Source organism: Vulpes lagopus, chromosome X (genome assembly GCF_018345385.1).
Source record: "Vulpes lagopus strain Blue_001 chromosome X, ASM1834538v1, whole genome shotgun sequence".
Lineage (NCBI taxonomy): Eukaryota > Metazoa > Chordata > Mammalia > Carnivora > Canidae > Vulpes > Vulpes lagopus.
In genome coordinates this window covers 33,731,128-33,754,940 of record NC_054848.1, presented here as the reverse complement: position 1 = coordinate 33,754,940, position 23,813 = coordinate 33,731,128, and the positions used below count along the sequence as shown (strand labels likewise).

Genomic DNA, 23,813 nt, shown 5'->3' with positions numbered 1-23,813 from the left:
CTGAGACAACTGAGGCACAGAGGTGTCAAGCAGTTTGCCCAGTGTCATCACACTGTAAGCGATGGAGTCAGATTCGAACCCAGCTGGTCCAACCACGATTGCAATCCACGCTGACTCTCATACCTCTCTTTAACACCCGCTTGTGTTCCTGTTCAGAAAGCAAGTTCAGCTTTCCCTCTTTCCTTCTGTAAGCTTTAATATCCAGGGAATCGGGGACATTGTGAAACTATCATCCTGAAAAACAAATCTCAATAACCCGAATGGTTTCCTCTAGTTGCTACCTACCGCCCACCCTGCCTTCCGATCCCAGCCAGCATTATGTAAAGATTAATTTCATACTTGAGCAGATGCTGAGCGGTCTGCACCGCTGTGGCTACAGAAAGTATCCTACTTAAGGGAGAGTCGGAAAGAAGCTCCAGAGCACAGCCCTTTCTAAGTGAAATTCTGTCAAAGCACACTTTCACATAATCGCCGTGGTGGCTGGCTGCGGAGAGTTACCTAAAGTGGGGGGATAGGGTGGGGCTGCAGCAATAGAAAGGAGATCCCCCAAAAGACATGTTTAACAAAGCAGCATTGCTGTGATAGCCAAACCCTGCAAACTACCCAAGTGCACATTGAAAGTAGAAAGGAAAAATGAATTGGGGTCGATGCGCACAATGGACAGCTCTGTGGCAGTGGGACCCATAGAACTCTAGCTACAGAGACAAATATGGAAGACCCTCACACATGTGACATTGAACAACAGAAGCCACAAGAGCAGATACTGCAAGATTCCATTTACATGAAGCTCAAAGCCAGACCAAACTTGGGACGCTGGGGTGGCTCAGTGGTTGAGCATCTGCCTTTGGCTCAGGGCGTGATGCTGGGGTCGTGGGATCGAGTCCTACATGCGGCTTCTGTGGGGAGCCTGCCTATGTCTCTGCTGCTTTCTGTGTGTCTCTCATGAATAAATAAAATCTTAAAAAAAGAAAAACAACAGGTGAAATTGATCTATTGTGTTAGAAGACAAAGTAGTAGTTACCTTTGGTGAGGGAGGTGCCCAGAAGGGGGCATGAGGGTGTCTTCTGGAGTGCCGGTCACGTTCTGTTTCACCATCTGGGTGCTGGTTTCATTTGTGTGTTGACTGGATGCAAATCCACCAAACTGTACACGGGCGACTTGTGTACTTCCTGGAGGAATACTATATATCTCAGTAAAAAGCTAAGAACATGAGAAAAGACAATTTTGTTAAGAGAGAGAAAGCCTCCTCCTGCTCAATTCCCATAGATGGGCTGTTTTTTTTTTTTCCCCCAGAAGAATTATTTCAGTGAGGACTAAAGCAGTTTTCCTACCCAGTGATCACACTTATAAGTTCAAATTCTGGAGGGAGGTTTTAAGTTACTCTTCAGAGATCTCTCCTTACTCTTCATATTCTGCTCCACATTGGTTTCTAGAATGTTCTCTGTATTGCAAAGCACTGAGCCTAGGAGCTCATTTAGCCAGGAACCAGAAAGCAGTCCATAGAGGCATTCAGTAACCACTAGAATGAAATGTCTGGGCCCATCCATGATCAGCCAGGGCATGGGTTGGTGGTGGTGACAAATCAGCAGGCAGGAGAAGGCTGTGTTACATGGAGCCAGTCAGCACCAAAGCAGCAAGAGCTTCTGGCCGACGAGGGCCACCTCTGGTGCCCCCTCCAGGGCCAGCGCATTCCAGTGATGTTCTCTACCACCCCTTCTTCCACACAATGAGCGAGTAACCACAAAGAAACCAACAGTCTAGCTTCCAATAACCCTGTCAATTTATTTCAGTACACAACAGGGTCCCTGATGTGGAAAAATCAGATTTCTAGGCCTCTTCAACATCTGTTTCTGGCAATCGTGATGTGTTATCTTTTTTCATTGCAAAAAGCAGCTGGTGAGTTGTCATGCCATTTCATTTAAAAAAAAAAAAAAAAAGACCGAGTAAAATAAGTAATGCCTTCTGAGAGATTATTTACGACTTCACTAGAGAGAAGCTACTAAAGAAATACTCTCCCTTCAGTACACGGAAGGCCTTTCTCTCTGTTAGCATGGGGATAGAGGGTCACATTTAAGAAAACGTAAATGTACGCTAATGATTTGTTGCAAATTACATCTCTCCTTTGCCTACAGGCTAGGGTTGATGTCCACTTATTAGTCGTTTGCTTTGCAAACATCTCTTGAACATCTCCTTTGAGTCAAGCATTGTGCTAGATGCTGAGGAGATGGCAGTGAATTAGACAAAGATCCTATCTTCTGGGACCTTAAAGTCCCTTACGAAAGATCTATTTGCAACACAACCAGGTGCTGTGCCAGGGCCATGCTCCTCCAACAAAACTTGGATCTTCTTTAGCACAGAAGCCTTCTTTCAAAAAAATATGCCACTTCTTACTCTCCCCATCAACTCACGGTTCCAAGGTCACAGCTGCTGCTGCTCAAGAATGCTTCTCAAGATTTTCCCTTGAGACATACCTGGAGGTGTAAGCAAAGATGGAGCATGTTTGTGATAGAAGGTTCTAGATGATCTGAACCCCCTCAACCTCTTTAACCTCATCTCTTATGACTCTCACCCTTCTACCTTGCTCATTGTACTAGGGTCACACTGGGCATCTTTCTGATCTTCAAATGTGCCAAGCTCTTTTTTGTTTTAAAGATTTTATTTATTTATTCATGAGAGACACACAGAGAGAAGTAGGGACATGGGCAGAGGGAGAAGCAGACTCCCTACAGGGAACCCAATGTGGGACTCGATCCCAGGACCCCGGGATCATGACCTGAGCTGAAGGCAGACACTCAATCACTGAGCCACCCAGGTGTCCCACAAATATGCCAAGCTCTTGACCACCTTAGGACCTTTCTGTTAACTGTCTTCCCAACCCAGATTCTCTTACCGCAAGTCTTCTCGGGAAGTAGTTCAACAATATCTTCTTGTTGTTGAAATACCAGCTGAGATGCCAACCCTCAGAGAGAACTTTCCTGACCATAGCTTAAGAGAGCTCCCACCCTCATCCCTCCCCATCACATTATCTCGATATTTCCTGCTCTATAGATATGTGGATTGCCTGTTTCCCTGCCCCCAAAGAATATAAGAGCAATAACATGAGCACCTCATCTTTCTAGGTCACTGCCATATTCCTAGTACACACTCGATACATATTTCTTGAAAATTTTAATAAACAGAAGAATAAATGGCAAAATATTAGGAATAATATAGAAGTCCAACCATTGAAGATATGTGAAAAAATTATGGTATATCTCTACAAATGGGCTGCCGTCTATCCACTAACACTGATGTCATGGCTTAGTGTTTTTCAAACCACAAATTGTGATCTTTATGTGGATCGCGTAATCAACTATTGAATCATGAAATAGTGTATTCTATTATGTGCTATTTCATTATAACGTGGACTACAAAATATCAGAGTGCACAATATATAGTAAGGACAATATTGGGCAGTTGTATGTATGTGTGTATATGTGTTTACTCAGTAGTGATGTAAATAAATTTTTTACTATGGATCGGAGTAAAAAAATTGGAAATCACTGTTGTACAAGATTAATGACTAGGAAATAGCCTCATAATAAATTAAATGGAAAGAAGTGGGTTGTGAGAGTAAAGACGGTGTGTGTATGTAAGATAAAATATTAAATCGAAACACTATTAGCTCAAAAGAAAGCACAGAGGGGCATAGAAAGCCAACTGAAAAAAATATTAATGAAAATACCTAGTAGATTTTTCTGGGAGATTTTATTGTGTTCTTCCCAGATTCATTTTTGTTTTGTAAATTATCTACATTGAACGTGTAATTTTTAAAATATAAGTTATTTCTAGAAGGGACTGCCTGATACTCTTTAGAAAAACAGGCTCTCCTCTAATAACAGTACCTCAGCGACAATGCTGTAAATTATTGCAAATAAGCTTTTAAGTGCCTATAGAAAGCATAATTATGGCTGAGAGTTCTCTATACAAAGTGTTTCATCTCACATTGTTTGGTCTAATCTCTGTAATGGTACTACAGGGGACACAAGGTGCAGTCATCTTTATTTCACAGAAGAGGAAACTGAAGCACGGAGAGGTGAAGTGACCTGTACCCAGTCACACTGCGAGTTAGTGGTTCACCTGGCAAAAGCCCAGAGCTCCGCCGCTCCCTGCACTTCCCCTCAGATACAGCACCCCTGGTGCTTCCTTGCACCGTGCCGGGCACAGTTACTCCCTCGCACCTCTGTCCTGAAGACATGAGGTTGTCCATCTCTCCTTCGTCTGTCCTTCCCCTATGGCCTCCAGGCTGCCAGCACTAGGGAATGGCTTAGCCGCTCCCTCGGCCGCATTCCTGTCTCTAGAGCCATAAGGGTGTCACCCTTTCTGTGTATTCACTTGGAGACACTATATGGGGGTTAAGTGCTTTTAGAGTCTAAATTCTCCATCTGCCACTTACTAGCTCTGCTATCCTGTAAAGTGCCTAGATAATGTCTGGCATTATACTCAATATACATTATTGCAAAGTATTATTATTATTATATGGTTTTAGAGGATCCTGTGGCCAAACTGCTTTCACACTGTGCCCTCCGAGTCTCCTTATTTCCCTCCTCTCCCACCACACAGAGCGGAATTCCCTCTGTCACCCTCCTTATATTGGCCCTGATTGCAAAACTCTACTCGGTGTTCTATTCCAAGAGAGCTCCTGTTTTATCCCTCTTGTGTTTGAGGCTGCAGCTGCCAATGGCTGGCTGTTTCCTGAGTATATGGACATATGAGTCCCACTGATGGGGTGGAAGCCTCCAAGAAGAAAATTGATAGGGATCCACATTATAGACACGTCTGGTTTTGCCTCCCAGTAGCTGTTAGCCCCCCTCTTGCAGCAACACCCCAGATTTCTGCTCAGGCGGGGATCCCTCCCTCCAGCCTAAGCACAAATGGTCTAGGTGAGGCTCCACGCCCTACACCAGGCTGTAGAAAACAGAAAGAGAAAAGGGGTCACCTTCTGGTAGTTCCTGTAAAAGTCTCAAGCTTTCCCCTGAGTGGAGTAGCAAGATTTGGAAGTGAGGAAATAATGAGAAGCCACTGCCAGTATCCTACCCCCCCCCCATGTGAGATCTGAGGATCAAGCCAGAGGTTGGAGAAGAGCTGGCCAGAGTCTCCAGTGGGAGAGAAATGAGTCTCGTGATGCACCAGAGTCTCTCTGAAATCAAGCCTCCCCCAAAGCCAGCCCGGACCCTGAATTACCCTGTGATGTGAACCAGCACACTTTCTCTAATTGTCCCTTAAGACAGTAGAAGTTGGGGTTTTTGACACTTGGAAAGAGTCCTAGCCCCTAAATCCTTGCAACAGAAGTGTCCTTGGAACCATTAGTGAAAAATAGCTGAGAAAACCTAGGCGAGAACAGAGCAGACCAAATGCCTGAGGAAAATTCACCAGAAATCATGGAACATGATGTTACTGTCTCCAAGACTCTCCAGGAAAATCCAATTTAAATGTCCTTCCTATGACTGCAGCTTCCACATGCCTTCCTTTGAAAATGTGCCTCCTTGGGGCACCTGGGTGGCTCAGTGGTTGAGCATCTGCCTTTGGCTCAGGTCATGATCCCGGGGTCCTGGGATCGAGTCCCGCATCGAGCTCCCTGCATGGAGCCTGCTTCTCCCTATGCCTATGTCTCTGCCTTTCTCCCTCTGTGTTTCTCATGAATAAATAAATACAATCTTGGGGCAGCCCGGTGGCTCAGCGGTTTAGCGCCGCCTTCCGCCCAGGGCGTGATCCTGAAGACCCAGGATCGCGTCCCACATCAGTCTCCCTGCATGGAGCCTGCTTCTCCCTCTGCCTGTGTCTCTGCCTCTGTGTGTGTGTGTGTGTGTGTGTGTGTGTGTGTGTGTGTTTCTCATGAATAAATAAAATATAAAAAATAAATAAATAAATAAATACAATCTTTAAAAAAATAAGCCTTCTTGTTCAGAGGTACTTAAAGGTTTCCCACCTTGGCTAGTTGGACCCCCAAAAAGACCAGGAGAACACAACTTTGAGCAAAGATAAGAACCAAATGTGGTTGTAATAGAACTTGAAGTGCAATAGAGTCTTTGCCGTTACACACACGGAGGTCCTAGGATCAGGCCCCCTGAGAATGAACAGCTATCAGAGGCCAGAGAGAGGCAGACCGGGAGGACAAGTGGGCTTACCATTTATTTCATCTTAAAGGCCAAAGGCTTTCTGGCCCAAGCCTGTGGTCCTCACAGGGGCCGGGATGGCTGAGCTCACAACTAAACGTATTCGCTACAAGTCTACAAATATCCCTGAGTTACTGCAGAGTGCACCGTAACAGGCAAGTGTGCAAGGGAACGAGATATCCATTACTGGAAGCGTTTAAGGCAGGGTCTGAATGGCCATAGCCAAGGGGCATCATGGAATTGTGGAGAGAATTCCTCCACTGGAAAGTGTGTGTGTGGAGGGGAGGAGGTGATGGTGGTGTGTGTACGTGTGTGTGCATGTGTGTGCACACAGATAATACACAACCTAAGAAAAGAAGGAGTATAAAAGTCGAGGGAAGAAAAATAGGGTTTATGTTGACTTTGGGTCATTTTGATGGGACCTTTCCCCCAAACCCCACACCCCTCCCCACTCACACCACAGGGTTGAATGACTGCTTAGAGAGGCAGCACTTGGCCCCAGCACCCCTTTCATCTCCCCTCACCTCTGCCATGCCAGAGAAGTTGCCCTAGCCAAAGCTGCACTTCTAATCTCAAGAGTGGTAGGTAGACCAAAATGGCCGCTGTCTGGGAGAAAATGCAAGTCATCAAGGGCAGGGAAAAAAAGGGGACAGCTGGCTTACTGCTGCCTTTTCACCTTTTCTCTACTTCCTAAACCACCCCCTTGGCTGCCTTGTTGGCAGGTGTGAACCAGAAAAGGCCACCTGCGGTGCCAAGTGAAGACCAGCCTCACCTGTCCCTGAGTCAGGCCCAGGCTGTGTGCAGGGAGTTCACGTGCCAAGCCTGGAAGCCTGAGGATGGGGCTTCCTGGCTGGAGAGCGAGGACGCAACGGTGATCCCTGTCAAGGAAAGAGCAGAGAAACACCAGCCCTGGGACTGCCTTCACTCCACACCCTTGAAGTCCCACAGAATCTGCTGGGTGTGATGAGGGCCCGAATTCCAGAGAGTTCAAGAGAGAGGCCCCCTGTGTGGGAGGGGCCGAGGGTAGTTTTATCTTGAAATCTCCAAAACAAGATGGTGCGCTTTCTGGAATCGCTTTGGCGGCCCTGAATTTCAACTTGAGGTCACTTGAGTCTCTTGTGGGTGGTGAATAGAGGTGAGGAAAGCAGCAGGACAGGAGGTAGGGAGTGTCAGTCAAGGGTGAAAGATCTTCCACAATTGAGGCACATTTCTGTAAATGAGAAATTCATCCTCCCCTCCTAGTGAGCAAGGGCGGAGTCCCTCCTCCCCAGACTTCACCCTGGGAGGGGTTTTTAATCATTAGCTTCAGGTTGATAATAAATCACAAACACAGCTTTGTGTTTTCTGAAAGAAGTTGGGGACTGGGGTGTGTGTGTGTGTGTGTGTGTGTGTGTGTGTGTCGGGGGAGAGTTTGAAAACAAGATAGATATTCTATTAATTCCCTAAATACATCTTAAAAGTGGTCTTATTAAACCTTATGACTAAAAGGCATTTATTATTTTTAAAGATTTTATGTATTAGAGAGAGAGAGAGCTGGGGGAGGGGCAGAGGAAAAGGGAGAATCTGAAGCGGACTCTGTGCTGAGCGCAGAGCCGGATGCAGGGCTCGATCCCACAACCCTGAGATCATGACCTGAGCTGAAACCAAGAGTTGGACACTTAACCAACTGAGCCACCCAGGTGTCCCATGACTGAAAGATTTTTAATTCACAAATCCTTCCTCAGAGGCTCACAGCTTCCACAGTGAACTGTCAGAGAATCCTTGACCACAGTGTCCTGGTGGGTTTATCGCTCTGCTCCATCCAGGGATGTCAGCCAGCCTACTAGACCTCCGAGCCTCATGTGGAATTTACACCTGTAATCCATACCCAACTAGATCAAAGAAAGCCAAGGCCAAACGATTACCCTGAATCTTGGAGACCATGCAGATAATTGAGTTGGATAGTTCTAGGCTAAAAAAAGAGAAATGGCTTTCCTCTTTTATCCAAATAAATACAGCCTAAATGGATAGTTTTCCATTTGCCATCATTGTAGCAATACAGACTCTTTCAGTGCCTTTTATAAATTCTTACGCATGAAAAAACATTCTTCCACATGAGCTCCAAACTTCATATTCGGTGGCTTAATTCCCACCCCCCCCACCCCCCCACCCCCCGTAGGCTTTAAACTGATGGGTTTGGATTAAGACAAGATCTATTGTTATTGTAGTTGCGATGGTTCCAATGCTTTCTTTTGTAATTATAGATACATTCAATACACTATGCTTAACCAAATAGATGTTGTTTAACCCAGGGGTGCCTGGATAGCTCAGTTGGTTAAGCATCTGCCTTCGGCTTTGGTCCCAGGGACCTGGGATTGAGCCCCAAGTCGGGCTCCCCACCCAGGGAAGAGACTGCTTCTCCCTCTGCCTCCCGCCCTCCCCCTGCTCGTGCTCTCTCTCTCTCTCTCTCTCTCTCTCTCTCTCTGTGTGTCTCTCAAACAAATAAAATCTTTAAAAAATTAAAATAAAAACATGCCGTGTCATTCATTTGCATTCTGTTCTGTGCCCATTTCCAATCTGACGCAGGACTCTACCCACTAAACGAAAGATATTCCTAAGTTATACTAATGATAGTCTTGACTTGATGTAAATAGAGAGGAGTCCAAGCTCCTCATGATCGGAGCTGTGTCCTATAGTTTGGTGGGTTCCCAGGGCCCATTATATTCCTCCGTGCAGAGCTGCTGCCCTAATAAATGTTTGTTAAATTGAATGCAGGGATTTCATGAGCTCCAAGCCACTCGTGAGTCACCGGCGTCCACACAGCTAATTGACAGGCCTGACCCAGGATATAAATGGAACTAGGCCACATAGGGACTGTAAGGCCGCCTTCTTTCCATACCAAGATTTCTCAAAGTATGGCCTGCCAACCACTGCATCAGAATTACCAGGGCATTTGTTAAAAATCAGATCCCTGTGCCCCCACCCTTAGGAAATAAGAATTTAGGGGATAGAGCCCCTCATGGTGGGTGCTAAATAAGAAGACCTATACTCTATACCCTGCCCTGGGCAGGTACTTTTGAGAAAATGCTACTTCTGTTACAAGCTTGAACCTAAAAAGTGCACATCTCATTGAACCTAAGACACTGTCCATTCCCAAATGCAGGGTTATTTTCTGAAACATCCCGAGAAGAAAAATAAAGCTGCCAACCACACTCTCGCTGACCCACTGTCCATATGAGACTTCCTTACTTCATGAGGGGGTGGTTTTAAAATTGCTGGAATGTGGAACCTGTCCCCTGTACTCCCCAAAGTTTAGTAACCCCTTACCTGTCTCCCAGGGGGCGTGCAATCATGGGAGAAGCCTGGGTTATCTCTATTCTAGTAAATTGGACCATTTGATCTTTATTTTTCATTAATTCATTCTGATTTTGAGGGGTTGTTTTCTAAGGAACTGTAATGAACCAATGTCGAGATACCCAATGCCAAACAAAGGCGTTGTATTTACTTTTTTTTAAAGAGAGGGAGAGAGACAGAGAGAGAGAGAGATTGAAGAGAGGCCAGAGGAAAGCTTGATTAAATGACAGGCACAGAGCTCCCAAGGAAATCCCCTAACTAGAAGGCCTCCAGGTTTAGGAAGAGTCTGGAAGTGCACAATGGAGTGCAGCTTTAGGGAGAGAGCTACGCAAATGTAGTGCTCTGACTTTATCCCCGGATGGCAAGGAGGGCACACTGCTCTGGAAAAGCTCAGATGCCCCTTCACCCTGTCGCCAGGAGGCTCGCCCCTAACATCTACACGACTGAGCCAAGCATACAAATGGAGGTCCACATACCATATGCCTGAATGTTCGAAAGTTATATACCAAGCTAACAAATGTTTACATTGAAAAGCTTCTTCCCTCCTATCTTGACAAACTCGCATGACAACTTGGAAGGCCAGCTGTGAATTCAGAATCTGGGGCTCGTTAGACTTCTACACTGGAATTTGGTGGGGGCAGAGCGAGACAGCTGGAGCTCAGCCACCCACCTGCTTTCCCCACCCACAGTGTGGGTACATGGATGTGGATGTTTCAGCCACCTCGCCAAGCTTCTTCTACAGACCTCCTTGTTTCCACCTTCTAAACAGCCACACCTGGCCACCCCTCCAGCCTAGAGCAACGCATACTGGCTGTGCGGGCAGCCCTGTGTGGGCCCTGGAAGCAGCCTCAGGACTTTTGAGCAGGGAATTCCGGAGTCCAGGAATCCGGAGAGTGTTCTAGGAGGGCAAGTCCTGAGTGGACACATCCCCTTTGCCCTTCAGAATCTTGCTTGGGGGAGAGGGAAGGAGCCAGAGGAGAGAATCTCTTAAACAGGGTTTCTCAAACTTTAATGCCCACCCGCATCCCCTGGGGAGTTGGTGAAAATGCAGATCCTAGTTCCTTAAGTCTGGAGCAGTGCCCAAGAGATCTCACTTCTTTTTCTTTTTTTTTCTTTTTAAGATTTTATGTATTTATTTGAGAGAGAGAACATGAACGAGGAGGAGAGGTGGAGGGAAAAGGAGAAGCAGATTCCTGCTGAGCAGGGAGCCCTACGGGGACTCCATCCTAACACCTGGGGATCATGACATGAGCCAAAGGCAGACGCTCAACCACTGAGCCATCCAGACCCCCAAAAGTTCTCACTTTTAACAAGCACCCCGGTGATGCTGCTGGTCTGTGGACCACACTCTGAGTAGCAGGGGTCTAAAGCCCGAGGACCCAGGGCAGGCATCCCTCTGGCGCTGGTCTAAGGGTGGATGGTAATTCCTATACATCTGGGACCAAGAGATGTTTAATGAACTCTTGCTCTGTTATATGGGTTGCTCGATAAAAGAGCGGGAGAGGAAGGAACGTGAAAGGGTGAAGAGAGGGAGAAGGAAAGGAAGGAGAGGATCAGGAAAGAAAAATAGGAATCTCTTTCCCCTAGAATTGGGCATCATTTGTGTTACTGTGTTTGTGTTCACCGTGACTTGCTTGATACTACCAGCCTTTTCTATACCGATTTCTTCCCCCTTTCCCGCTGTGTTTGCCTTCTGGTTTTTCCAAGTCCTTCAAAGACAGTGACCAAGTGTTCTAGCTCTTTTCTCTGCACTAAACTCACTTTCAGCAAAGCCTCGCCTGACACCCAGGTATCTTGGCTCACAGTCCCAGATCCTCCCCCATCGCCACCACGTCTGCTAAACACAGGAAACGTTAATTTGGAGAGACTGTGAATCTTCTGGAAATTTCCATATCACTGAAGATTCAGAAAGTCAGTTCGCATTCCCTCTGTACCCTTTAGTTATTAAATCATAAACTTTAATTTAAGGCATTTTAAAGGGCCCAAAGGAATTTTAATTTGACGTGAATGACTTTCAAATCTGAATAATAATCAGATCATATAAAACTGTACAATCTCTATTACTCTTAAATAATAGAACAAGTTTAAAAATAATCAACAGCCAATGTAAGGCTCCTGTATAATTCAATCGAACCCTTATTTTCTGGGCTAATGAAGGAGGCAGTGAGAGAGGTGATTCCACCTCATTTGTATGTGACTTTGCATAAGATGGACACTCCTACTTCTGTGTTCCTTAAAGAGTCTGTTTCAAGTACTGAGTTCCTTTAAGCAAAGGATGGCTGTGCCAGGAGAGCCAGGGCGATACCTGGGAGGTGTTAGCCACTGGCCTTTAGCATGGAAATCCAAACCAAGAGGTAAGCATTCACAAAGCTCATCAGAATGCACACTCCCACCCTTGTAGAAACAAATGGTTTGCTGTATAGACACAGCAGAAGGTGTTACCCGAGACCTGCTTTGAGAACAAACATGGCATGACCACCCCTTGAGGAGAGTTTAGGGTGTTTGCAGGAGAGGAAGACCTGTCCCCTATGCAAAGATCTTTATCCCACAATACTCAGGGTGGTATCAGAGAATACACAGACGTCCTTGCTGCCACATGCCTTAGCATAGGTCATCTGAGCAAAGCACCTCCCACACTGGGAACACCCCAGAGCTCCAGACATAGGGAGCCACTGGATCCAGAGAGTGAATGAGTGCAGCCTACGTTGAGTCGGGTCACGTGGGAAGTGGTGGCTTGGGCTCCACAGGTTGGAAGAAGCATGGTGCTCCAATGTGAGTGGGCATCAGAGTCATCTGTTGGGTTTGTGAAAACACAGAACCCTGCCTCACCCCTCCCCAAGTTTCCAATTCAATAGGCATGGAGAGAGGCCTGAGAATCTGAATTTCTCACACGTTTCCAGGTGATACTCCTGTAGCTGCTCTGGAGACCACATGATTTTGAGAACCATTAGACTAGGAAAACCTGACTGCACCTGGTAGCATCACCTTCTTTAGCTTGACTGGCGAAATGAGACCACCACAGACGAGCCCTCTGCTTCTTACTAGGATCCTGACAGGCACCCCAGATTCGCCCGTTAGCATTCTGCTCCTTTGGGCTGCAGAGGGGTCTCCCATTAAAGAGGTCACCTGTTAAAAAAAAAAAGAGGTCACCTGTTGACAACACCTGGGAAAGGTCGGACTTGCCGAGCACCACTGGAGCCGCTGGAAGCACCTGACAAATATCGGAAAGGCTGATTCCTGGGCCTTGCCTCTGGCTCCATTCATTAGGGCAAGGACCAGAACTTAATGGTTTTCGTGCTTCCCCAGTGTGATCGTGATCCAGCTCAGTTCAAAACGCACTGCTTGAGCGGGAATTAAACAAGGTGACGCAGTGGTCAGATCCCCAGTGTGGGGCCCCGGGTGCGACGATTCACATTGAAATGAAGATGCATCAGAAACAGCGTTGATTGCTTCCCACTTTCCCTCAGGCCCAGCCTTTGGTCCAGGTGTGTGTAGAGTTGAAGAAGCCATGTCCTCAACCTGGACACCGACCCTGACTGAGCCCCAAGCGTGACCGGTAGCAGGATGTGGACTTGCTTGTACTGTCCTTCCAAGTGCAGTTACTACCGGGGCTGCAACGCATCTGGACATCCATCTGGCATCTCAGAAATTCTAGAACAGGACTGGGGAAAACAGATCTTGCTCTCTCTGTCAATCAAGTGAGCAGGATCTTTAGGCTAAGCACCAGCTTAGCCACGAAACCAATAACAACATGGGTTTTCCCTTTCCATCCTTAGTTGGGAAGAGGGCAGGGAAAGGTTGAATGAGAAGAGTGCACGAAAGAGTGAGCGGCACACATAGAACGTAAAAAATGCCTTTTGGCTGTCGCCAAGTTGCACGTTACCTCATCACCCTCTTCTCATTTCCTGAATATTTTATCACCTGGCTCACCTCTCCACCACTGCAATGAGTGTCACTCTTGATGATTTCAATGTCCAACATAGATAATCCTTCCAACTCTAGCTTCTCAGATCTTGGACTTCTTCTCCTTGGCCAATTGTGTCTCTGTCCTGTCTCAGATGCCTAGACTTGTCACACCCTAGACCTGGTCATTACCCATGGCTGTGTCCCCAACATAACCCCAATTTTAAGTGTTCTGTTCTCTAACTGCTACCTCCTACTCTTCCACATCACCCTCTCGAATCGCTCGAGTGAAGCAATTTTGGGATCTCCCTGGGAGTTCTTATCCACTGATCCTACCAGCTCTTCACTCCCATCAGTACCCTGTAGCCTCACTCCTCTCCTCACCTGCTTTGATCCTATCATAACTCCTACTCCCTTTCTCAGCACTTCAACCACCCCAGTCCCTCACCCATCTGTCCTGCCTTCACATCTTGGTGCTGGGTAATTCCACCTCTCCACTTGCCTGGCGCCCGCACATGAGGATCTGAGGCAGCTCCATGATGACTGGTCTTGAGTTCAATTCATGACCATGAATTCCGAGTAGGTCTGTAAGGCTGCTAGCATCTTTTGACATTTTCCTACTTAGTCTCTTCTAGTCTTCTGCAACAATGATGCCGCTCTTTTTCATCTCTCCTCAAGTCTGCAACACTCCCCTTTTCTTTTCTTTTCTTTTTTTTAACAGTCCCTTTTTCATCTTCACTCTCGGCTGATGGTCTTGCTTACTTCACAGAGAAAATAGAAGTAATTCGAAGTCAACTTCCAGAACCCGTGCCGATTTTCCCAGCTTCTCTGCAACTGTGATCAGATCCTCTAATTTCTCTCCTGCCACAGTAGAGGAGCTATCCATGCTCCTGTATGAAGCCAAAACAGCACCTATGTGCACTGGATACCCCAGCTACAGCCTACTCAAGACTTGCCTCCTGCCCTTTCCTGCATTATTAAGCTAGCCCACCCAACTAGAGCATCCCCATCTGCACACAAGCCTCCTCAGATGTCAGGAATCTAAACAAAACCCAGAACCCTACATCCCTTTCCAAGTACTGTCCCATTTCTACACTCCTCCCTATAGCAAAACTTGAGTTATTTCTACTTGTTTACTTTCTCTTCTCTCTCTCTCAAGCTTGTTATAGCAAGGCATTCATCCTCACAATCTCCTGAAACTGATCTTGTAAAGGGTCACCAGTGACCCCTGCAATCAAGTCCAAGACCAATTCTCAGACCTCAGCCTAACTTGACCCATCAGTACCATTCTCCTTCTGGAAACAGTTTCTTCTCTAGACCTCACAGATACTACACCTTCTTGGATCTCTTCCAACCTTTCTTGATGTTCTTTCTGTCTCTTCGGCTGGTTGCTCTTCATCTTCCTGACCTCTAAATGTTGGGGTAAACTGGCATTCAGTGCTTGGACTTCTCTTCTCCATCTACACTGACTCCCTAGGTGCTCCCATCTTGGATCTCAGGACCATAAGCATCATCCTCTTGCTGACCACTCCCAAATTTAAATCTCTAGCCTTGTGCACTCCTGTACACAGTAGGCTTATATGTCCCATTGCTTTCTCAACATCTCTAATTTGAATGTCGATTAGGCTTCTCAGATTTAACATAGCTTAAACCAGAATCTCTGTTCCCTTCACCCAACCTTGCTCCTCCTGGGGTCTTCCCCAGGGCAGTAACACCATTCTTCAAATAGCTCAGGACAAAATTCTTGATGTCAACCCTAAATCTTCTCCTTTTTCTTATATCCTACATTCAATCCACCTGTAAATCCTGTTAGTTATATCTGCAAAATAGATTCAAAATCTAACCACTCCTCAGCATAAATCACCACTACCACAAGGAATCCATTTGCCATCATTTTTTTGGCTGCATGGTTCAACAGGCTCCTGGTTGTTCTCCCTATTTCCATCACTGATCCTTATACTCTGATCTCAACACAAAGCCAGAGTTGTCCTTTTAAACACATAATTCAGATCATTTCATTCCTCTGCTCAAAATCCTCCAGTGGTCTCTTTCATTTGGAATGAAACTCATGGTCCTGTCTGTAGCCTACATGATCCTACGTGGCCTGCCCTACTACCTCTAGGCCTTTATCTTTCCTCACTCAGTTCCAGCTACACTGAACCCCTTGCCGTTTCTAGAATATTCCATATTTAGGCTTACTGTTTCTCCAGCCCCAAATTCTCTTCCCCTAAATAGCCACATGGCTCATTCCTTTGCTGAGTCCAGATGTCTACTCAGAGGTCCTCACATCATAGAAATCTCTCCTAACCTTATCCACAGTCACAATCCATCTCCTCACCCCCCTATTTGCTTTATTTTGCTTCATATCATCTGACATTATATTCTGTCTCACTTTGGTTCCCTCAAAAGCAGAGCCTGAGACAAAGGATCCAGCACAAGTAGTTTATTTAGGAGATCATCCCACAAGGCAGGAGTGAGATGACAGGGACAACAAGACACGGAAGAGAAGGAAAAATCAATGTAAAGGTGCTCTATCAAGGTTGCCATCCAGCCCACTGTGGTCTGGGGTCATTTGGTCTCAGTTTCATTGAGACCCCCTGAGAAGTATACAGAATGCCTCCCAGAATTTTTGGCTCAAGGCACTGAGTGTGCCCCTGAGAATTAACTTCCCCACATAGCCAGGGGATATACTTGAGGGCTGAAAAGTTCTAAGGTATTGGAGAAACTTGAGAAGAAAATAAAAAACAAAAATAATAAAAACGTAGAGTGCACACTTGAGAAGAGACGCTGTGTCATGGGGGAAAAATGAGCTTACAAGGAACTGTCCCCTGAAGCAGCAGGTGAAATCAGAGGAGGGCTGACAGGAAATGTTGTAGGGTACCAAAAGGGGCTGCTCTATTTGCTATATTTATTCACTAATATCTGCTGCCCCACTAGGATATGAGCTGGGATTGTTTTGTTTTAAGATTTTATTTATTTATTTGAAAGAGAGACAGAGACAGAGACAGAGAGACAAAGAGAGAGAGAAGGAGCAGGGAGGAGTGGCAGAGGGAGAGAGAGAAGCAGACTCCCCGTCGGGCAGGGAGCCCAATGCTGGGCTTAATCCCAGGACCCTGAGATCATGACCTGAGCTGAAGGCAGATGCCTAACTGAGCCACCCAGGTGCCCCAAGCTGTTGTTATTTTTTAAATCAAGTTTTTAAAGGTACTATTTAGTAATATCTAGCCTTTTCAAGGGTAGAACTCAATGGTTTTGGCCACAGTATTCAGTCAGATAGCTACCACTACAGTGAAAATATAAAACATTCTGATACCCCTAAAAGTCTCTTTGCGCCTCTTTGCAGATGGAGCCCTATAGACTCTGGCAGCAACCTATCCGCTTTCTGTGCTTATGATATGCCTATTCCAGGATGATATGCTGCAAATGAAGTAAACTTTTGTGGATGCCTCCTTTCTCTTAACATCAAACCTCCTGAGATACACCCATGAGGTGTGGGTATTGATAGTTTGTTCCTTTTTATTGCTGAGTATCACTTCAAATGCGGAGTATTCGTTGATTCCTTCTCCAGTTGATCCACATTTGGGTCGTTTTTGTCCATTATGGATAAAGCCACAATGAACATTTGCATACTGGTCTTTGTGTGGATGTACACCTTCGTTTCCTTTGGATAAATGTGTAATGTGTTTCATTTTGTTTGCTTATATTCTTAGCACTTAGCTCATTGCTTGGCACACGGTAAGATCTCAATAAATACTTGTTGAATGAATGAACATAAAAGCAGCCTATTCAAAGCCATAAAGACCGGTCTTCATGCCTGGAAAGACTCAAATGAAAGCTGTGAATTAGACTATCTATATGCTACATAGATGTTTATAAAAAAATCTTATCTGAATGCCTTCTGGGACAGCATCTATTTCCATTATTGAATTCATGGACCAGCACTCATCTACCTCATCAACTAATCCCCAGACCTCAGCAGGCTCATACTGACTGAGTAGAGGTATAGGGGTTTTTAATGCACTGCCCTGTACACCACCCGTGCTTTGGTTTGCTTGTTTGATTTAAATTCTAATTCATCTCTCCACCACTTAATTTCTTCCAGTCCCTAGGCCTACGGACTCATGCTGACTTCTATGGCTGTGTTATCAACAGACACAGGAATGACACTATTAAAACAAATTCATATCCTCCTTTCTCCTCCTGGCCAGTACAATTTCTCACTGGCTAATGGAATCCCATGGGTAGCCAACCTATTCTAGGAGCTTCTGAACATTTAAGTGATGTGCCCCATCCTTGGGTGCTTTGTTCATGATACGTTTCCTTGCAGATATTATGTGCATCCCCCCCAGCCAAGTCAGTGGTACTAATGGATTTATATCACAAATAATAGCAAAGGTTTCGCTCACCCCTGTCCTTATCTGTAGTAGTCTTAGGAGGCCCCAGGGGTGTCTCACACGTGCTCCTGGACAGGTTTGCTCAGATATCCCTGTGTCTATCCACTGGTCCTTGGTGGGAGCCTTATTGTTTTTCTATTACTTCCCACTGAGCACCACCATTAAAGCCTGGAAACTTGAGATGCTGGTGGAGCCCAGCCGTTCTGACCAATCGACGGAGAATGCACTCAGATTTTTGAGGTACCTTCTACTAGTTTGATCCCATAACAATGTGGTTTATGTGCTGCTGGGTTCCCAAATTGGGTGTCACAACTCTGTTAGTTTTTTCTTACAGCCCTTTTGCAATGCACTCACTCAAGAAGCTCTTATTGAACAACTTTGATATACCAGGCATATTCCAGGGTCTGAGACAAAGAAATAAAAAGACACGGAGCTTTCCAGTGTCGGGCACCTTTTATCCATTCAGCCTCATTGTTGATCCCAGCCATGGCTACAGTGAACAGTTCCACACAGGCTTCATCCCATTTTACCTGCCTGGGTACAGGCTATAATTTGCCAAGGAGAAGAATTTATGTGAGATTGGAAAGGAAGAAATTGGAAGAGATGATTACTTATGGGAATTTATAGGAGCTAGACATGATACAATTTCCCAGTGAACTTTTAAGAACCAGCCATTCCAGCGCTTTGCTCCAGGCTGAGATCATCAGTGATTCTCTGATCTTCCAGCATCAATCTTCTTGACCTTCATTCTCTTACATCTTCTCATATTTGTGCAAGCTCTGATTCCTATTTTAAACCTCTTCATCACTATAATACTTGGAAGAGCTCTGTCTTCCAACATAAACTATTAGTACTAAACCCTTGTCTCAGGCTCTGCCTTCGAAAGAGAAGCCAAACTAAGACAGACCCTGTCCTTAAGAGGGAAAGAGACAATAAACTAGCAACCAAACAGGATCATGTCAGCCTGGGATAAGTTCTAGGAATAAAACAAAATATGGTGATATGAGAGTGTTTTATGAGGCATGAGAAGAGTATCCACTTTAGACAGGGGGATCAGAAAAGGATGATTTAAGGAGGTGATATTTAAATTGAGAGCTGGAGGACAAGATGTCCTCCAGGAAAGAGTATTTGGAACAGAGGAATAGCAGATATAAAGGCAGTAGAGCAAGATTGGACCAGGCTCAGGGTGAGAAAGACGGCCCCATGGTTGAAATAGATAAAAGGGAGAGAATTACAAGATGAGATAGGAGAAGCAGGCAAAAGTTGCTCGGGTAGGATCCTGTAGGTTCTCAGAAGGAGATTTTTATTTACCACTCTGCAGACTGGAAAGCCATGGAAGATTTTCAAGCAGAGGAGGGCATGATCTGATAGATGATTTGAAAATACTTGTCTGGCTGCTGTATGGCAAATGGAATATTCAAGGGTGAGGAGTGGCAAGAATGATAGCTCACCTCTTGCCAAGACCCAGACGTGAGTTTAGAGGTACACAAGTGGTCAGCTTTGAATGCCAACGACCACAGGGCAGATACTTATAGTCACACTGTCTTCTAAAGTGCAGAGCTCTCTTACTGGATCAAGCTTCTTAGGCCTGGCTGCTTCTTCCCTGGCTCATCCTTCTCTTAGGGCTTGTGCCCTCTTAGGAGGCTCCTTAGTTCCTCAAACACAACGACTTCTGAAGGGCTGATCTCTGCACCCCTCCAGACACTCCCAGGGTATCTGAGTGCTAGCTCGGATGTCATTGGCACCCCACCGGCGTATCAGGAGGACTCAACTTGGAGGCACCCATGAGAGTTAAAATTGGTCTGGCCTAGTTAAAAGAAATTAGAAAAGCAGACACCTACATTCAACAGAGCTGTAGTTTCTCAGACGCTCCAACCATTTTGGCAAAAGGAGATGTGCGAAAATGGTCTTGAGATTGTTAATGATACAGAATCACAGAAAATATGATGGGATGGAAACATCTCCAGATAGACTCAAAATGGAGTTTTCTATTCTGGGTCGAGAAACAAAATGAGGAGGGGCTGCCTTTCAGGAGACAGCCCCTATTTCCATAATTACGGGCAATTGTACAAGTTACTTAGGAAACATGCGAGTCATAAGGCTGGACTGTTTTTAGACCCAAGCCATAATTTAGATGTGGGAAGTGGTTTCACATCTTCTTACCACCACCACAACATACGATGTGTTTCAATCTATCAGGAGCTCAAATTTGATCAGCTTTTTTTTTCTTTTTTTAAGAAATGTGCAGCAAATTGCTTTTCCTAATTAAGGTAGATGAAGACATAAGCACGCATACTACTTACCACTCTGGGATAAAATTGACTTTCAAATGATATTTAATGGACCAGCCTGATGGTAATGTTCCACAGTTCCAGGCAGGAGGCCTGGATTTGATTCTCTTACTGCAGGAAGAAAGAGAGGACTGAGCGTGTGTGTGTGTGTGTGTGTGTGTGTGTGTGTGTGTGTGCGTGCGTGTGTTTACAGTGGTAGCAAGTAGAGGGCAAAGGGTGAGGATACTTTCTCAAGGAATCTTCCATTCTTCTGAAAAAAAAAAAATTAACCTGTATTATCCCAAAGGAAAGCAAAGAGTAGAAGGTCAAGTGAAATGATGGAGCCGATACGTATAGGTAATAGAGATGGCATCGTTGTGAATATTTAAAGCCTTTATGGAAAGACTTTCTTCATTGTTTACTAAATTTCTTTTTAAAAACTAGGACTGACCTCCCTTATGAAGAGAAGCTTGATATAATAATAGCGATAATAATGATGATGATAACTACATTATTAATATGTCAGAGACCACGCTAAAAATATTACACACCTTCTTGGATTGAACCTTCGCCCAAGCCACATGAATCACACATGGCTGATTTCGTCACTTAAGGTAAGAGAGGATTGTTGTTTGGAGGGGTCAGCAGGCTTGCCCAAGGTTAGTAGCAGAACGAGGGTTCAAATGCTTGCCCACTGCCCCCACAGCACCTCACTCAGGCCCTCCAACCATGGCAAAGCTGCACTTGTGGCTTCGCCATCTTTCTCATCTGCAGGCATGTCTGCGATACGGTGACAGGGGATGGCAAGCAAATGTCATCAGAGTGATGCAAATAGCAGGGCCAGTGGTAACTCCAGCATAAGATCAGCACAGATGAGGTGCTGCTACTCGGTCAGAATCCTCCTTGCTACCCGTTGGCTCCATGACAAAGCAGGGCACCTCCAGGCTTCAGCAGTCAGCTGAAGAGGGAAAGAGGGTGCTGGGTCCCATCGGCCAGACTCATGCCTCCTGTAGTTCTGACTGTGCTGTAGAAACCGAGGATACCTGGATTTTAGCTGACACCCCCTCTGTTCCTTGGGAGTCTAGGTAAAGCTAAGCTGCATGTGCAGCTGAAGTCCAAAACTTCCCCGAAGGCCCAAGGCCACTTATTTTTGCCCTGCTGGTGAGCATGGAGAGAAAAATGTTACCTCTTTACTTTCACTACCTTCTAGCTAACAGTCAGGATTTGCTTCTGTTATCAATCTGTACCTGAGACCGTTGCCCCCGAGAGGAATTATACCAGTTACAGTCCTGCCTGCTAGGTCTTGCTATTCATGCATTAATTAAGAAACACATATATTACTGGACTGCATATTTGATCCTTAAACATTTCACAATAAAAATTCAAAGGAACCGGCTTTCTTTGAGAGTCTACATATAGTTAACACTTGAAAAACCCGGGTTTGAACTGTGTAGGCCCACTTCTAGACAGATTTTTTTTTTTTACAAATATAGTACAGGTCTGGAAATGTATTTTCTCTTTTAACATTTCTCTTCTCTAGCTTACTTTCTTATAAGAATACAGTGTATGATAAATATAAAATACAAAATGGGGGGGTGCACCTGGGTGGCTCAATTGTTGAGCATCTGCCTTCGGCTCAGGGCATGATCCCCAGGCCCTGGGATTGAGTCCCACATCAGGCTCCCTGCAGGGAGCCTGCTTCTCCCTCTGCCTGTGTCTCTGCCTCTCTTTCTGTGTCTCTCATGAATAAATAAAATCTTTAAGAACTAAAATAAAATAAAATACAAAATAGGTGTTCATCGTTTGTTTATGCTATCAGAAAGGCGTCCAGTCAACAGTAGGCTCTTAGTAGTTACATTTTTGGAGACTCAAAAGTTGTACATGGATTTTCAACTGCCTGGGAAGTAGGTCTCCCAACCCCCACATTGTTCAGGGGTCAAGCATATTTTATTTCAAACATTTAAAAACATGGTTCTGGGCAGCCTGGGTGGCTCAGCGATTTAGTGCCTGCCTTCGGCCCAGGCTATGATCCTGGAGTCCCAGGATCAAGTCCCATGTCGGGCTCCCTGCATGGAGCCTGCTTCTCCCTCTGTCTGTCTCTGCCTCTCTCTGTTTGTCTCTCACAAATAAATAAATGTCTTAAAAAAAATAAATAAAAACATGGCTCTGAGAAGGGGTCCACAGATTTTACTAGACTGCCCAAGGGAACCGTGGCACAAAAAAAGATGAAGAAACCCGGGTTCAAAATGGAGAATTTTATGTAAATTTTACTACAATAAAAGAAAAGTAAGAAGCCACCACAGCAGCCCTGGTTCTGGTTCAGTGAGACCCACCCTCCTAAGAAGGCCACTGTTGTTATCAATAGACATTTTTTTGTTCTGTAACTTGAGTTTGGAAGTTTCCACACAATTCTTCCAGAGGAATATGAGGCAGTCTGGGTTCACTTGCACAGAGTGGCTTTGTGTGCTCAAGGCTGTTCACAGCACCAGAGAAGTTAGCTGGTGGGCAGGAATCTGGCAAGACCCTTGCTAGTGGACACTCAATAAAGACCTGCCTTTGAGGGTGTTAAAGACTGAATGTTTGTGTCTCCCCAAATATGCCTGTTGCAACCCTAATCCCCAACACGATGGTATTTGGAGCTGGGGGGGGCGCCGTTGGGGGAAAATTAGGTTTAGATGAGGTTGTGGGAGTAGAACCCTCATGATGACATTCATGCTCTTATAAGAGGAGAAAGAGACCAGATCCCTTTCTCCAGACTCCAAAACTGTGAGAAATGCCTGCTGTTGAAGCCTCCCCACCCCCACCCCCCCCCACACACACACACACTTGATGGCATTTTGTTATAGCAGCCCAAGCACACTAAGACAGGGGCTTGCTTTCCCAATGACCATTATTCAGACGCCTTGAATACTGCATACAAACTATACAGAGCACAACCAAACCCTGCGCTCATCTGCATTTCATTAACAGCGCCTCCTATGCTGTCTGACACCACCTTATTCATTCGAAAGCTTGCCCAGTATTACATTTTAATGTACCTTTGTTTTGGCCACTATCACGTCCTTGATCAAAATCTGTAAATCCTTCTGATCAAGGATCTAGGCTTAATTAGGAAAAAAAATCCATAATAGATTAAAATTTTAAATATAATGATTATTTCTGAACAAGTCATCAGAAAGTAATTGCTTACCATCTGTCTTCTGTTGACCGGCATTAAATGGTAACTAGCAATAACCCAGGCTGGAGAGTAGACGCTGTGGTTACGCAGCCCCAAGTGAGAGCCCACTCCACCCCTGAGCTCAGCTGGCGTTATGAAAGCCACCCTCCAAGTCTGAAGGGGGTGAATGGGAAGGGAGGAAAGGTCATTTGGAATAACAACATGCTGAGGCTGGGAACTAACGCTGTCTCCAAATCTTATTGGATTTTGGTATAATTATACTCATTGAACCCACCCAAATCTCCATGTTTAAATTATTTTTTTATATCTGTTAAATAGCATTCAGTTAATAGGGAGTCCACTTGCTCAGTTTGCCTTTTTCAAATTTCCTTTTCAGATTTGGGTTTGTTTGTTTCAAATAAAGCACGGTATGAAATGTTGGAGACAATGGGTGCATTAAGGCACAATGAAGCAACACTTGTCAATGGCTGTCTTTGTGGGCCTGGGAATGGAAAAAGCAGCGGTGCCCTGAGTAGGGAATAATATAAATTTTCCAATGAGGAAAGGATACTTATGTGAACAGAAACAATCATCTCTAAAG

At 45.3% G+C, this 23,813-nt stretch overlaps 1 long non-coding RNA gene across 1 annotated transcript in view; it reads right to left on the bottom strand.

Moving 5' to 3' along the window:
* LOC121483585 overlaps positions 1 to 23,371 on the bottom strand; it is a 29,142-nt gene extending 5,771 nt beyond the window's left edge. Inside the window, exons 1-2 of the long non-coding RNA XR_005985749.1 lie at positions 23,246 to 23,371; positions 1,022 to 2,471 (exon numbers count right to left, since the gene is read on the bottom strand). This is a non-coding gene — a long non-coding RNA (uncharacterized LOC121483585). The remainder of the gene's footprint in view (positions 1 to 1,021; positions 2,472 to 23,245) is intronic.
* Positions 23,372 to 23,813: the final 442 nt, after the last annotated feature.